The sequence below is a fragment of the Ochotona princeps genome, chromosome 17 (assembly GCF_030435755.1).
Source record: "Ochotona princeps isolate mOchPri1 chromosome 17, mOchPri1.hap1, whole genome shotgun sequence".
NCBI lineage: Eukaryota > Metazoa > Chordata > Mammalia > Lagomorpha > Ochotonidae > Ochotona > Ochotona princeps.
The window spans coordinates 21912211-21923512 of NC_080848.1; the positions used below are offsets into that span (position 1 = coordinate 21912211).

The window sequence follows — 11302 nt, forward strand, 5'->3', positions numbered from 1 at the left end:
GCCTACGTGTGAGTGCAGTGGCCTGATCTATGGGAGCCCCCAGGAGTCATTCCTCCTGTCATACATATCCTTATCTACTGCCTCTGCAATATGTCCTCAGACCCACTTCCCTAGGCAATTTGCAACAATCCTGGGGACCGGGGTGGTATGCCCCAGCCCAGCATTTCCAGCCTTCCCTACCTACCTTAAAAAAAAAATAAGCAACTATGCTGGCACACTGGTATAGTTAATATAAATTTGACAATCAGGTCCAGAATGCCAGCTAGCCACTAGCTGCTTTTTTCCCAGTAGCGTAACACTTGCCTAAGCAAGTGCAACCTAGGCTGTTGTCCACAGCTGGGAGAACTGTTTCTTTTTCCCCCTGACTCCACTATCCCTGGCAGCAGGAGTTGCCTCTTAGAAAAAGAGGCTGGACATGTGGCTGAGGCGTGAGTCCTGGTATTTGAGCCTCTGTTAAAAAGGTGCAAGATCCTACGGATGCTCATGAGAAACAGGGTGGGTGTAGGGTGGGCTGGGCTAGGTCTTTGCCTGTATGGAGCCATGTGTGAGCTGTGTGTGGGTGTGGACCAGGCTTGGCGGGGCAGTAGCACCCAAAAACAAGAACCAGAATGGGTGAGGGCTGGTTAGGAAAGGCCATTGTTCCTACTAGGATAGGAGGTGAACTAAGTAGGGCTGGCCCATGGACCCACCGGTGTGCGTAATATCTGGCACTGGGAGAGATCCTGATGGAGGAGGTTGGGGAACTCTTCTGTTGGGACACAGTCCCTGCAAGTGAGTACAAGAACCAATACAGGGAGCAACCCAGACCAGGTCAGGTTATAGTACCCACTGACATACATTTGGCTTGAGTCTGGGCCAGTTCATATCATCCACTGGCAAATCTGAGAACTAAAATGGGATGTGGGTCATGCCAGATTAGGGCACAGTACCAGCCAGTCCACATTAGGGCCAGGACTGGGGTCTATTAGGGTTGGGTTAGGCTGTAGCCATGACCAGTGTGAGCTGGAATTGGGGGTAGGCCAGGCCCGGCCAGCTACAGCACCCACTGGGAAATGCCAAGGTGAACCGGGCCCTGCCACTGAGCTGTAGCACCCAACCAGCACATGTGAGATCTGGAGTTGGTGGGGGTGAACCCAGTAGGGAGGCTGTGGGAAGGCTCTCCGGCTGGGCCACTACTGCTACTGAGAAGTGTGAGAACTGGAATCAGGGGCAGACCAGGTTGGGCAGGGCTGCAACACCTGTTGGCCTACATGTGAGCTAGATCAAAGAAAAGCCAAGCTGGGATGACTGTACTTTCTGGTCCATGCATAAGCTAGAGTGGGTGTAGGTTGGTTGGGCTTTGCCGCAGCATCAACTGGCAGATGCTAGCACGGAGGGCAAATTCTGTCAGGCTAAACACCAGAACCACCTGGAGAGTGCAAGATCCGGGAGTGGGAGTGGGCCCAGTAGGGAAACAATGGGTACCTCCCTCTATAGTTGCCACTCTGTCTGGTGAGCACAAGAACCAGGACTCAGGTAGGCATGGCTAGACAGAAAGTGGCACCCAGCGGCACCAGTGTGGACTGGATAGTGGGGCTGGTTGTATTGAATGAGGCTTCAGTGCCCATTGACATGTTTTTTTTTTAAAGATTGATTTATTTTATTACAAAGTCAGATATACAGAGAGGAGGAGAGACAGAGAGGAAGATCTTCCGTCCGATGTTTCACTCCCCAAGTGGGCGCAATGGCCAGTGCTGCGCTGATCCGAAACCAGGAACCAGGAACCTCTTCCGGGTCTCCCACGTGGGTGCAGTGTCCCAAGGCTTTGGGCTGTCCTCGACTGCTTTCCCAGGCCACAAGCAGGGAGCTGGATGGGAAGTGGGGCTGCCGGGATTAGAACCGGTGCCCATATGGGATCCCGGGACTTTCAAGGCGAGGACTTTATCCGCTAGGCCACGCCGCCAGGCCCGCATCATGCCCATTGACATGTATGAGAGCTGAATGAGATGTGGGACAAACTGGACCAGTCAGCTGTATGTACTGGCAGGCACGTGAACCAGGGTTGGGGGTGGCCCTGTTGAGAGTTATTGCAGGTCGCTCCAACTAGGCTGCAGCTCCCACTGGTTTGTGTGAAGGGCAAGTGTGTGGTGGGCAGGATTGGGCTGGGCTCCAACACCCATTGGTTTACATAGAAGACAGGGCCAGAGACAGAACTGACCCAGCAATGCAACTACTGTTGTGTGTGTAGGCTGATTTAGGTGATGGACACACAATAATCAGGTCTGATCTGGGATCACCTCAGATGAGACTTCTTTGGCAGTTCCTCTCCAACTGAACCACTGGACTTAGAACTCCAACCATGGATAGAATTGCAGCTTCCAGGATCTGACTGTGGAGTGCATGTGTCAGCGCTGGGCCTCTTCAATGGCTTAGACAGAGCAGTGGAGAGCATATCCAGGTGCACATGGAGGATATGGCGGTACATTGGAGCCTCCAGAGGATGCCTGGTACCATGGCAGAGAATGGAGGACAGAACAAATTGAACAAGTACCTGAGCCAAGCATTGGCAGCGAATATATGGGCAAATGGAGACTCTGAGGTGGACTATGTCAGCCAGTAGATTCTGAAGAGATTTCATTGTGATTGGAGTGGCGAGATCAACAGCAATTCGGAACTGTTGAACTATCAAAAAATCAACTTGAGCAGGACCATTAGACCGCGCCCCACATTGGGGACCCTGGTTGGGAGGCTGGGTGGGGTTTCTCCCCTTATTTCTCCCCTCTTCCAAGATACAGGAAGGAAAAAAGAGAATGTGGAAGCAATGATCTTACTCACTTTCCTCTAGCCCTTAACCCTTTGAACCCTAATCAACTGTGTAAAAATCATCAAAAAAATTTACAAAAGAGTGCAAGATATATTGGTCCAAGTGCACTCAAGTCTTTTCTCTATGCTCCCTTCCAACTTGCATTGAGGAGGAGATGAGTCTCATCACTGACGACTCTAAATGTGATTGTTCCACATTGGGCTGGAATTCACTCTGGGAATAAAAAGACATGCTGCTTTTAAAATATTTATTTTATTTTTATTTGCAAGGCAGAGTTACAGAGAGCGAGCTTCCATTCACTGGTTCACTCCCCCCAAACAGCCACAACAGCTAGAGCTGAGGTGATCCAAGACCAGGAACTTCCTCTGGATCTGCCACATGGGTACAGTGTCCCAAGGACTTGAATTGTTCTCCACTGCTTTCCTAGTCCATAAGCAGGGAGCTGAATCAGAAATGGAGCAGCTGTGACTTGAACTGGTGTCCATATGAAAGCACACCAACCCCAGAAGACATGCTTTCAATACAGTGGATTGGTTAGGGTTCTCTTTCTGTCTCTCTCTCTCTCTCAATTATAGAAGACATGCATATTCGGTATAGAAACATCTGCTAAACACAGAGAATCGCAGAGAAGGAAGTGAAAATCACCTGGATAATCCCACATTTCACATGGTTAACATCTAGTCATCTCATTAGCTAGTGCAGGAAGTCTCATGCTTGTGAAACAGAAGTCAAATGCAAGGACACTTAAGTCTGTTAAATAAAAATATGACAAACATGTAGATTATAATTTTAGGAAACACCACTCAAACCCAGAACCAATTTCCAAAGGAATCTTTAAATAGATTTCATTACAAATTCATTCTAGTTCAGAAACTAATGTTGACACATTTGTTAACAGTCATATTTGGAAATGAATGGAGTTGAGGGAAATCTATTTAAGTTTTCTAAATGCCAATTCATTTTTATATGTGATTTTTTACATATGTGATTTTGAAGGAAGGTCTCAATGACCCAAAATATCACTTCTAAAACACATGTATTGATAAGAATTCAGCATAGGCTGGACTTTTAGCTTAATGGTGAAGCCTCTGCATTCTAAGAGTATACCAGCTCCTGACACCAGTTTTTTGCTAACACAGGCCCTGAGAGACAATGATGGTGGTTCAAGGACTCTTGCCACCCACATGTGACACCTGGATTGCGTTCCCAGTTCTGGCGTTGGCCTGGACCAGCCCTGGTTGTCGTGAGCATTTGGAGAGTGAATCAATGGATAGAATATTTCTCTCATTTTCACTATAATTCAGCCAACTTTTGTTGCCTAGTAAGTGCTGGGTCCTGTGCTAACCCCAAGGTAATGGTGTTGGACCCAAGGTCACTGTGAATCAGGCACAGTACTAGCCACAAGATGAACAGCCTAGTAAGGACAGCATGAAATCATATCCATTGTAAAAGTGGGACATAATAAGTATACAAGGAGTGCGATGATGTAAAGAGGAAGAACCCTGGGACCCTGAACAATGGCTTGACTGGCTAACCCCACCCCACCCCACCCCACAAGAGCCAGGATCCCATATGGGTGCTGGTTTGTGTCCCAGATGCCCTAATTCCCATCCAGCTTCATGCTTGTTGCCTAGAAGAGCACTGAAGGAGGGCCCAAAACCCAGGGGCACCCATGTCGGAGAGACTCAAAGGGAGCTCCCAGCTACTGGCTTCAGATTGCTTCAGCTCCAACCGTTGCAGCAATTTGGGGAGTGAACCAGTAGATGGAAGAACTTTTTCTGCCTCTCCTTTTCTTTCTTTTTTTTTTTTTTAAGATTTTATTATTATTGGAAAGCCGGATATACAGAGAGGAGGAGAGACAAAGAGGAAGATCTTCCATCCGATGTTTCACTCCCCAAGTGAGCTGCAACGGGCCGGTGCGCGCCGATCTGAAGCCAGGAACCAGGAACCTCTTCCGGGTCTCCCACAAGGGTGCAGTGTCCCAATGCATTGGGCCGTCCTCAACTGCTTTCCCAGGCCACAAGCAGGGAGCTGGATGGGAAGTAGAGCTGCCGGGATTAGAACTGACGCCCATATGGGATCCCGGTGCGTTCAAGGTGAGGACTTTAGCCGCTAGGCCACGCCGCCGGGCCCCCTGCCTCTCCTTTTCTAATAAAAATAAATAAATAAAATTTTAAATATATATATAATATGTTTTAAAAGATTTCTTTCAGATATACCGAGAGGAGAGACAAAAGATCTTCCATCCGCTGATTCACTCCCCAAGCAGACACAACAGCCGGAGCTGTGCCAATAGGAAGCCAGGAGCCCGGAGCCTGTTTCTGGTCTCTCTTGCAGGTACAGGATCCCAAGGCTTTGGGCTATCCTCAACTGCTTTTTTTAGGCCACAAGCAGGGAGCCGAATGGGAAGCAGGGCTGCCAGGATTAGAACCGGTGCCCATATGGGATCTTGGCACATGCAAGACGAGGACTTTAGCCACTAGGCTACCATACTGGGCCCAGATTTTAGTTTTGTTTTTTTTTTTTTAAAGAGGAAGAACTTTGCATGAAGGGTGTTAAAATGAAAGTTTCCTGGGGCATTTCACTAAGAGGAAGGCAAAAAGTTTAGAGACCAGAAATCAGAGAGCAAAGGTCCCTGCCTAGATCCAAAGACTTTGTGCATCCGTATCCACCTCAGCCAAGTGGTGGAAGCTCTCCCACTCAACACACCAAGCACCGTCACGGGGAGGAGCAGGAGGGAGAGCAGTTAGCCCAGAGACCCAGTGTATTACCCACAGGACTGCACATAACCTAAAGGAACTGTTTCAGTAATCCGTTTCAACCAAATTTTCCTTTGAAGGAGGTCTGTTTAGTGAGTGAGGGCTCAGAAAGTAGGACAGAATAGATTTAGGCAAAACAAGTCTTATTTGTCTGCTTACCTGAATCATCATGGAAATAACCTCCAAGCTTTCTGCCTTCCTCTTAGTAAACCACCCCCCAATTTTCACTTGTCTACCAAAGCCCAGACATGCCAAAACAGTGACACATGGTGGTTTGATTCTCTTTGTTCCCATTCTTCTTGCCTCCACTCTACTCTTCTTCCAGTTTGAAAAGTAAGGCTTTTCCACTATGCTCTTCTACTTTAATCTCATGGCTGAATTTTACATTCTTATATATTTATTTATTTAAAAATGCAGAGACAGAAGTAAATGGGGAGAGGTGTTCCACTTGCTGATTCACCTCCTAATGCCTGTGCCAGCCAGAGACTTCATGCTGCTACCCCGGAGGTGTGGGTGACAGGGACCCAGGAATTTCAGTCATCGTCTGCTTTGTCCCAGGATGCACGTAGGCAGGGAACTGGAATAGAGAACAGAGCTGGAACTTGGTCCCAGATAGTTCATTATGGCGTGGCAGCCATGTCAAACACCTGATCCTGATTAAATCTTAGTAAACAGAGGTGTTTTCTTTCTATTTTGGAAATGCTGAGGGATCAAAAATTTTGGTTTGCTAAGCTAAAACCTAGGTGTGTTTGCTTGCACTATTTAGTTAGATAGTTCTGCCTACCATCTGTATCCACTCTCCCTAAGTGCCTCCCTATCCCTCATGCTAAAGCAATGGCAACAGTATGTATCCAAGAAATATTTAAGAGATCCAATGGATAGAACTTGTTATTTATAGAGGATGATAAAAAGGGATTCAGACTTCTGGTTTGAGTAAATGAATGAATGATGCTATTACCCTTCAAGATATCTATTTCAGGGGGCTGGCATTGTGGTGTAGTGGGTAAAGCTACCACCTGCAACACCAGCATCACATATGGGCACTGTTTTGCTACACTGGCTGCTCCATTTCTTTCTCTCTTTTTTTAAGATTTATTTTTATTGGAAAGTCAGATATACAGAGAGGAGGAGAGACAGAGAGGAAGATCCGTCCATTGATTCACTCCTCAAGTGGTCACAATGGCCAGAGCTCAGCCTATCCGAAGCCAAGAGCCAGGAGCCTCTTCTAGGTCTCCCACACTGGTGCAGGGTCCCAAGGCTTTGGGCCATCCTCAACTGCTTTCCCAGGCCACAAATAGGGAGCTGGATGGGAGGTGGAGCTGCTGGGATTAGAACCAGTGCCCATATGGGATCCTGGCACATGCAAGGCAAGGACTTTAGCCACTAGATTTCCACGCCAGGCCCTGGCTGCTCCATTTCTGATACAGATCCCTGCTAATTGCCTGGGAAAGCAGTGGATGATGGCCCAAAAGCTTGAGCCCCTACACCCACAAGGGAGACCCAAAGGGGGTCCAGAGCTCCTGTCTCTTGGATTTAGTCTGGCTCAACTCTGGCTATTGTGGTCATCTGAGAAGGGAACCAGCAGGTCAATCTCTCTCTCTCTCTCTCTTAAATAAATAAATAAATAAAAATTTTTAAAGATTTATTTTGTGGACCCGGCACAATAGCTTAGTGGCTGAGTTCTTGACATATATGGTTGGGATCCCATATTGGCACCAGTTCATGTCCCATCTAGCACACTGCTGGTGGCCTGGGAAAGCAGTGGAGGATGGTCCAAAGCCATGGAACCCTGCACCCATGTGGGAGACCCTGAAGAAGCTACTGGCTTCTGCCTTTGGATTAATTCCGTTCTGGCCATTGAGGCCACTTGGGGAAATGAACCAATGAGCAGAAGATCTTTTTCTCTGTCTCTCCTCCTCTCTGTAGATTTGTAAACCTGCCTATTGAAACGGCAGAGTAACACAGAAAAAGGAGGTATCTTCCGTTCATTGTTTAACTCACCAAATGGCTGCAATGGCCAAGGCTGGGCCAGGCCAAAGCCAGGAGTCCACAGCTTCTCCTGGGTCTCCCAGGTGTAGGCAGGGACCATCTTCCATTGCTTTCCCAGATGTGTTAACTGGGCACTGGATCAGCAATAAAGCAAACAGGACTCAAACTGGTGCTTCTGTGGGGTGCTGGCAGCACAATCAATGGCTTAACCAGCTATACCACAGCACTGGTCTCATATAAATAAGTAAATCTTGTGGGCGGGTGGGGGAAGAGCACCTTCAGGAGGGAAGATGATTTTATAGCATATGATAATGAGTTCATGTTGGACACCTTTGGCTTGAGGTTCTTCTGCTCCCTGCTGCCCACTTGGAAGACCTGGATGAAGCTTCTGGGTTCTTGGCCTCAGCCTGGCCCAGCCGCAGCCATTGTAGTTACTTGGAGAGTTACCCAGTGGATGGAAGATCTTTTTCTCTGTCTCTCTCTGTAACTTGTCTTTTAAATAAATATTTGCAAGAAGAAGAAGTACTTGGATTCAATACTGGACCCAGCTCTTGATGGCAGTCTCCTGCTAATGTGGACCCAAGAAGGTAGCAGGTATTGGCCCAAGTGGTGGGGTCTTTGCCACCATGTGGGAGACCTGGATTGAGTTTTGGCTCCGATTTTTAGCTCCCAGCTTTATTATATTTGTGGAGTAGATCATGAATGGGAAATAGCTCTCGCTCCCTCCCTATCTCTTTCTCTCATTTTAAGATTTATTTACTTATTTGACCTGAAAGTCAAAGTGACAGAGAGAAACAGAAATAGATCTCTTATCCACTTGTTTGCTCCCAAGATGACCACAACAGCCAGAGCTGAGCCAATCTGAAGCCAGGAGCCAGGAACTTCTTTCGGGTCTCCCATGTGGGTGCAGGATCTCAGATGCCCAAGGACTTGAACTATCTTCCTCTATTTTTCCAAGGCAGAAGCAAGGAGCTGGAGAAGAAGTGGAGAATGCCGTGTTCGCTTCGGCAACACATATACTAAAATTGGAATGATACAGAGAAGATTAGCATGGCCCGTGTGGAAGGATGACATGCAAATTTGTAAAGTGGAACAGCCAGTATTTGAACCGGCGCCTATGTGGGAAGTAGCTTGCTATGCCACCGTGCCAGCACCTACCCTCTTTCAAAAGAAAATAGAACTTTAGGGCCTGGCATGATAATGTAGTAATTCAAGTCCTCACCTTGAACATGCCGGGATCCCATATGGACACTGGTTCTAATCCCGGCTGCCCCGCTTCCCATCCAGCTCCCTGCTTGTGGCCTGGGAAAGCAGTCGAGGACGGCCCAAAGCTTTGGGACCCTGCACCAGTGTGGGAGACCCAGAAGAAGCTCCTGGCTCCTGGCTTTGGATTGGCTCAGGGCTTTGGATTGGCTCAGCTCCAGCCATTGCGATGACTTGGGGAGTGAACCATTGGATGGAAGATCTTCCTCTCTGTCTCTCCTCCTCTCTGTATATCCACCTCTCCAATAAAAATAAAATAAATCTTAAAAAAAGTAGAACTTTAATGATTTCCTCCTCCATTTTTTCCTACTTTACAGCTAAAAAAAAAAAAAAAACAAACAAAAACATAGCGGCCTAAGAGGGAGAGGCTTAAAGACCTCCAAATGAGAGCACTGGCTCTGAGAGGAGGGGTGGACAGACATCCCAGGAGGCAGAGCAGAACCTCCAGAAGCGAGATAGGAAGACTCCTAGACAAAACGACTTCCCAGTTTTTCCTAGGACAGATCCCGTCCTAATCAGAAGTTACTACCTCAAGGAAACTTAAGGAAGCTGTTCTCAGGTGGCCACATCACCAGGGGGATGATCGACTATTCAAAGGAGTCAGGCCTTTGGAATCACTTTGCAAATCCTAAAGTGAAGTTGCAAATGTTAATATTGGCCTCTAATTCCTCAGAACAGTATAAAAGCCCGGGTCCAGGGATAAGACCAAACACAAGCAGAGAGCAGGATATGAACAAACTGAGACAATAACTGGCAGTTGAATGTGTTTTCTATTTAAGGTACACGGTTTATCTAAACTCCAGGGAAAAGAGGGGCTGGCTGGGGAACAAGGGGTGGTGTCTGGTTAGCAGGGAAATAATCCAAAGAGTCTTGGTGACCTTTGTCACTTTTTCCCTCCACATATTCATGTGTGACAATGACTCAGCCCTAGCACCAGTGGCTTATTTTTAGTAGAGGTAACCGAGCCAGTTGAAAACCTAAGCATAGTAACCACTGCCAGCCAACAGCCTCACACATCAGAGGCAGGGAACAGATACTCATTTCTCCATTTCAATGTAATCTGTGTGACTCAAGGGGGATTGAAGAGACTGTCTCTCGCCAGATAGAAACTTGTTCTTCCTTTTCCCATAGCGTGGAAACTCCCAGGGGAGGGTGACTCTTAAGTGGGTGGCTCCCCGTGATGTTGAGGGGAGCTCAGTTCCCTTATTTTACAGTTGAGGAATCAGCCCCAACCACGGTAAGTTCATGGCTTCACTGGAACTGGCATCCAGGGCCACAGACTCTCAGCTCAGTGCCCTGTGCCACTTCCCCTGTTTCAGATTCCGAGGACAAAAGCCAACTGATACCCCAAGCATTTCACGAGCTCATCCATGAGGATGACATGTCCTGACAGATGTCCTGTTTTAATGCAATGTCAATGCTACATCTAAGGAAAAACATTCTTATCGTTCATCATCACTTTGGCATGAATCAGGACCCAGTACTTTGCAACACTGTTAACATTTAAAATCTTAACTAGGCATGAAACAATAAGCAAAAATGATTGATACAGACTTACACAGGATGATTGTGTCTTTTGAAAATAACTGAGACCAGTTGGTGCCAGTTCTAGTCCCTGCAGCCCCGTATCCCATCCACCTTCCTGCTTGTAGCCTGGGAAAGCAGTTGAGGATGGCCCAAAGCCTTGGAACCCTACACCCACGTGGGAGACTTGGAAGAGACTCCTGGCTTCAGATCAGCTCAGCTCCAGCTATTGCAGATACTCAGGAGTGAATCAGCAGATAGAATGCTGGCAATATTTTCTTTTTGAAACCACCAGTACTCTTTTCTGACATTTTATCAAATTCTAACATTCTTTAATTTAAAAAAATGTTTTGGGGCTGATGCAATGGCTCAACAGACTCTAAGAGCTAGTATCCCATCTGGGCACAGTTTGTGTCCCAGCTGCTCCGATTGGGATTCTGCATCCATGTGGGAGACCCAGAAGCTCCTAGCTTCTGGCTTCAGATCAGCAAGCTTCAGCTGATACAGCCTTCTGGGGAGTGTACCAGTGGATGGAAGATCTTTCTGTCTCCAACTCCATAAACCTGCCTTTCTAATAAAAATAAGCCTTTTTCTTTTTCCTTTTATTTTTTCCATTTTTTAATTTTTCTTTTATATTTTATATGTTTATATTTTATATTTTTATATTTCCATTATTTTTATTTTTGCCATTATTTTTTCCTAACAACAGGCTGGGATCAGTGCACTGACAGAAGAGGTTGAATACAGAAGAGGCAGGAAGGGGGAGTGAGTCAGTTTGGAGCCTGCATGATGAGGCTTGGATAGCACATGGCAGTAGGCAGCCGTTAGGTCCTGGGGAAGGGAAAGACAACAGTTCAGGGTGTTAGAATTAGGGGATGGGTGTTACAGCATAGAAGGTTAGGCCGCTGTTTGAGATACCCGTACTCAGAGTGCCCGTACTTGAGGCCCATAAAACTTTTTGCTA

At 47.1% G+C, this 11302-nt stretch overlaps 1 non-coding gene across 1 annotated transcript; it reads left to right on the forward strand.

The window, feature by feature from the left end:
• Positions 1-8546: 8546 nt before the first annotated feature.
• Positions 8547-8656, forward strand: LOC118759686 (U6 spliceosomal RNA). Its single transcript, XR_004996344.2, has one exon. It is a non-coding gene; the product is annotated as a U6 spliceosomal RNA (small nuclear RNA).
• The last annotated feature ends 2646 nt before the right edge of the window (positions 8657-11302 follow it).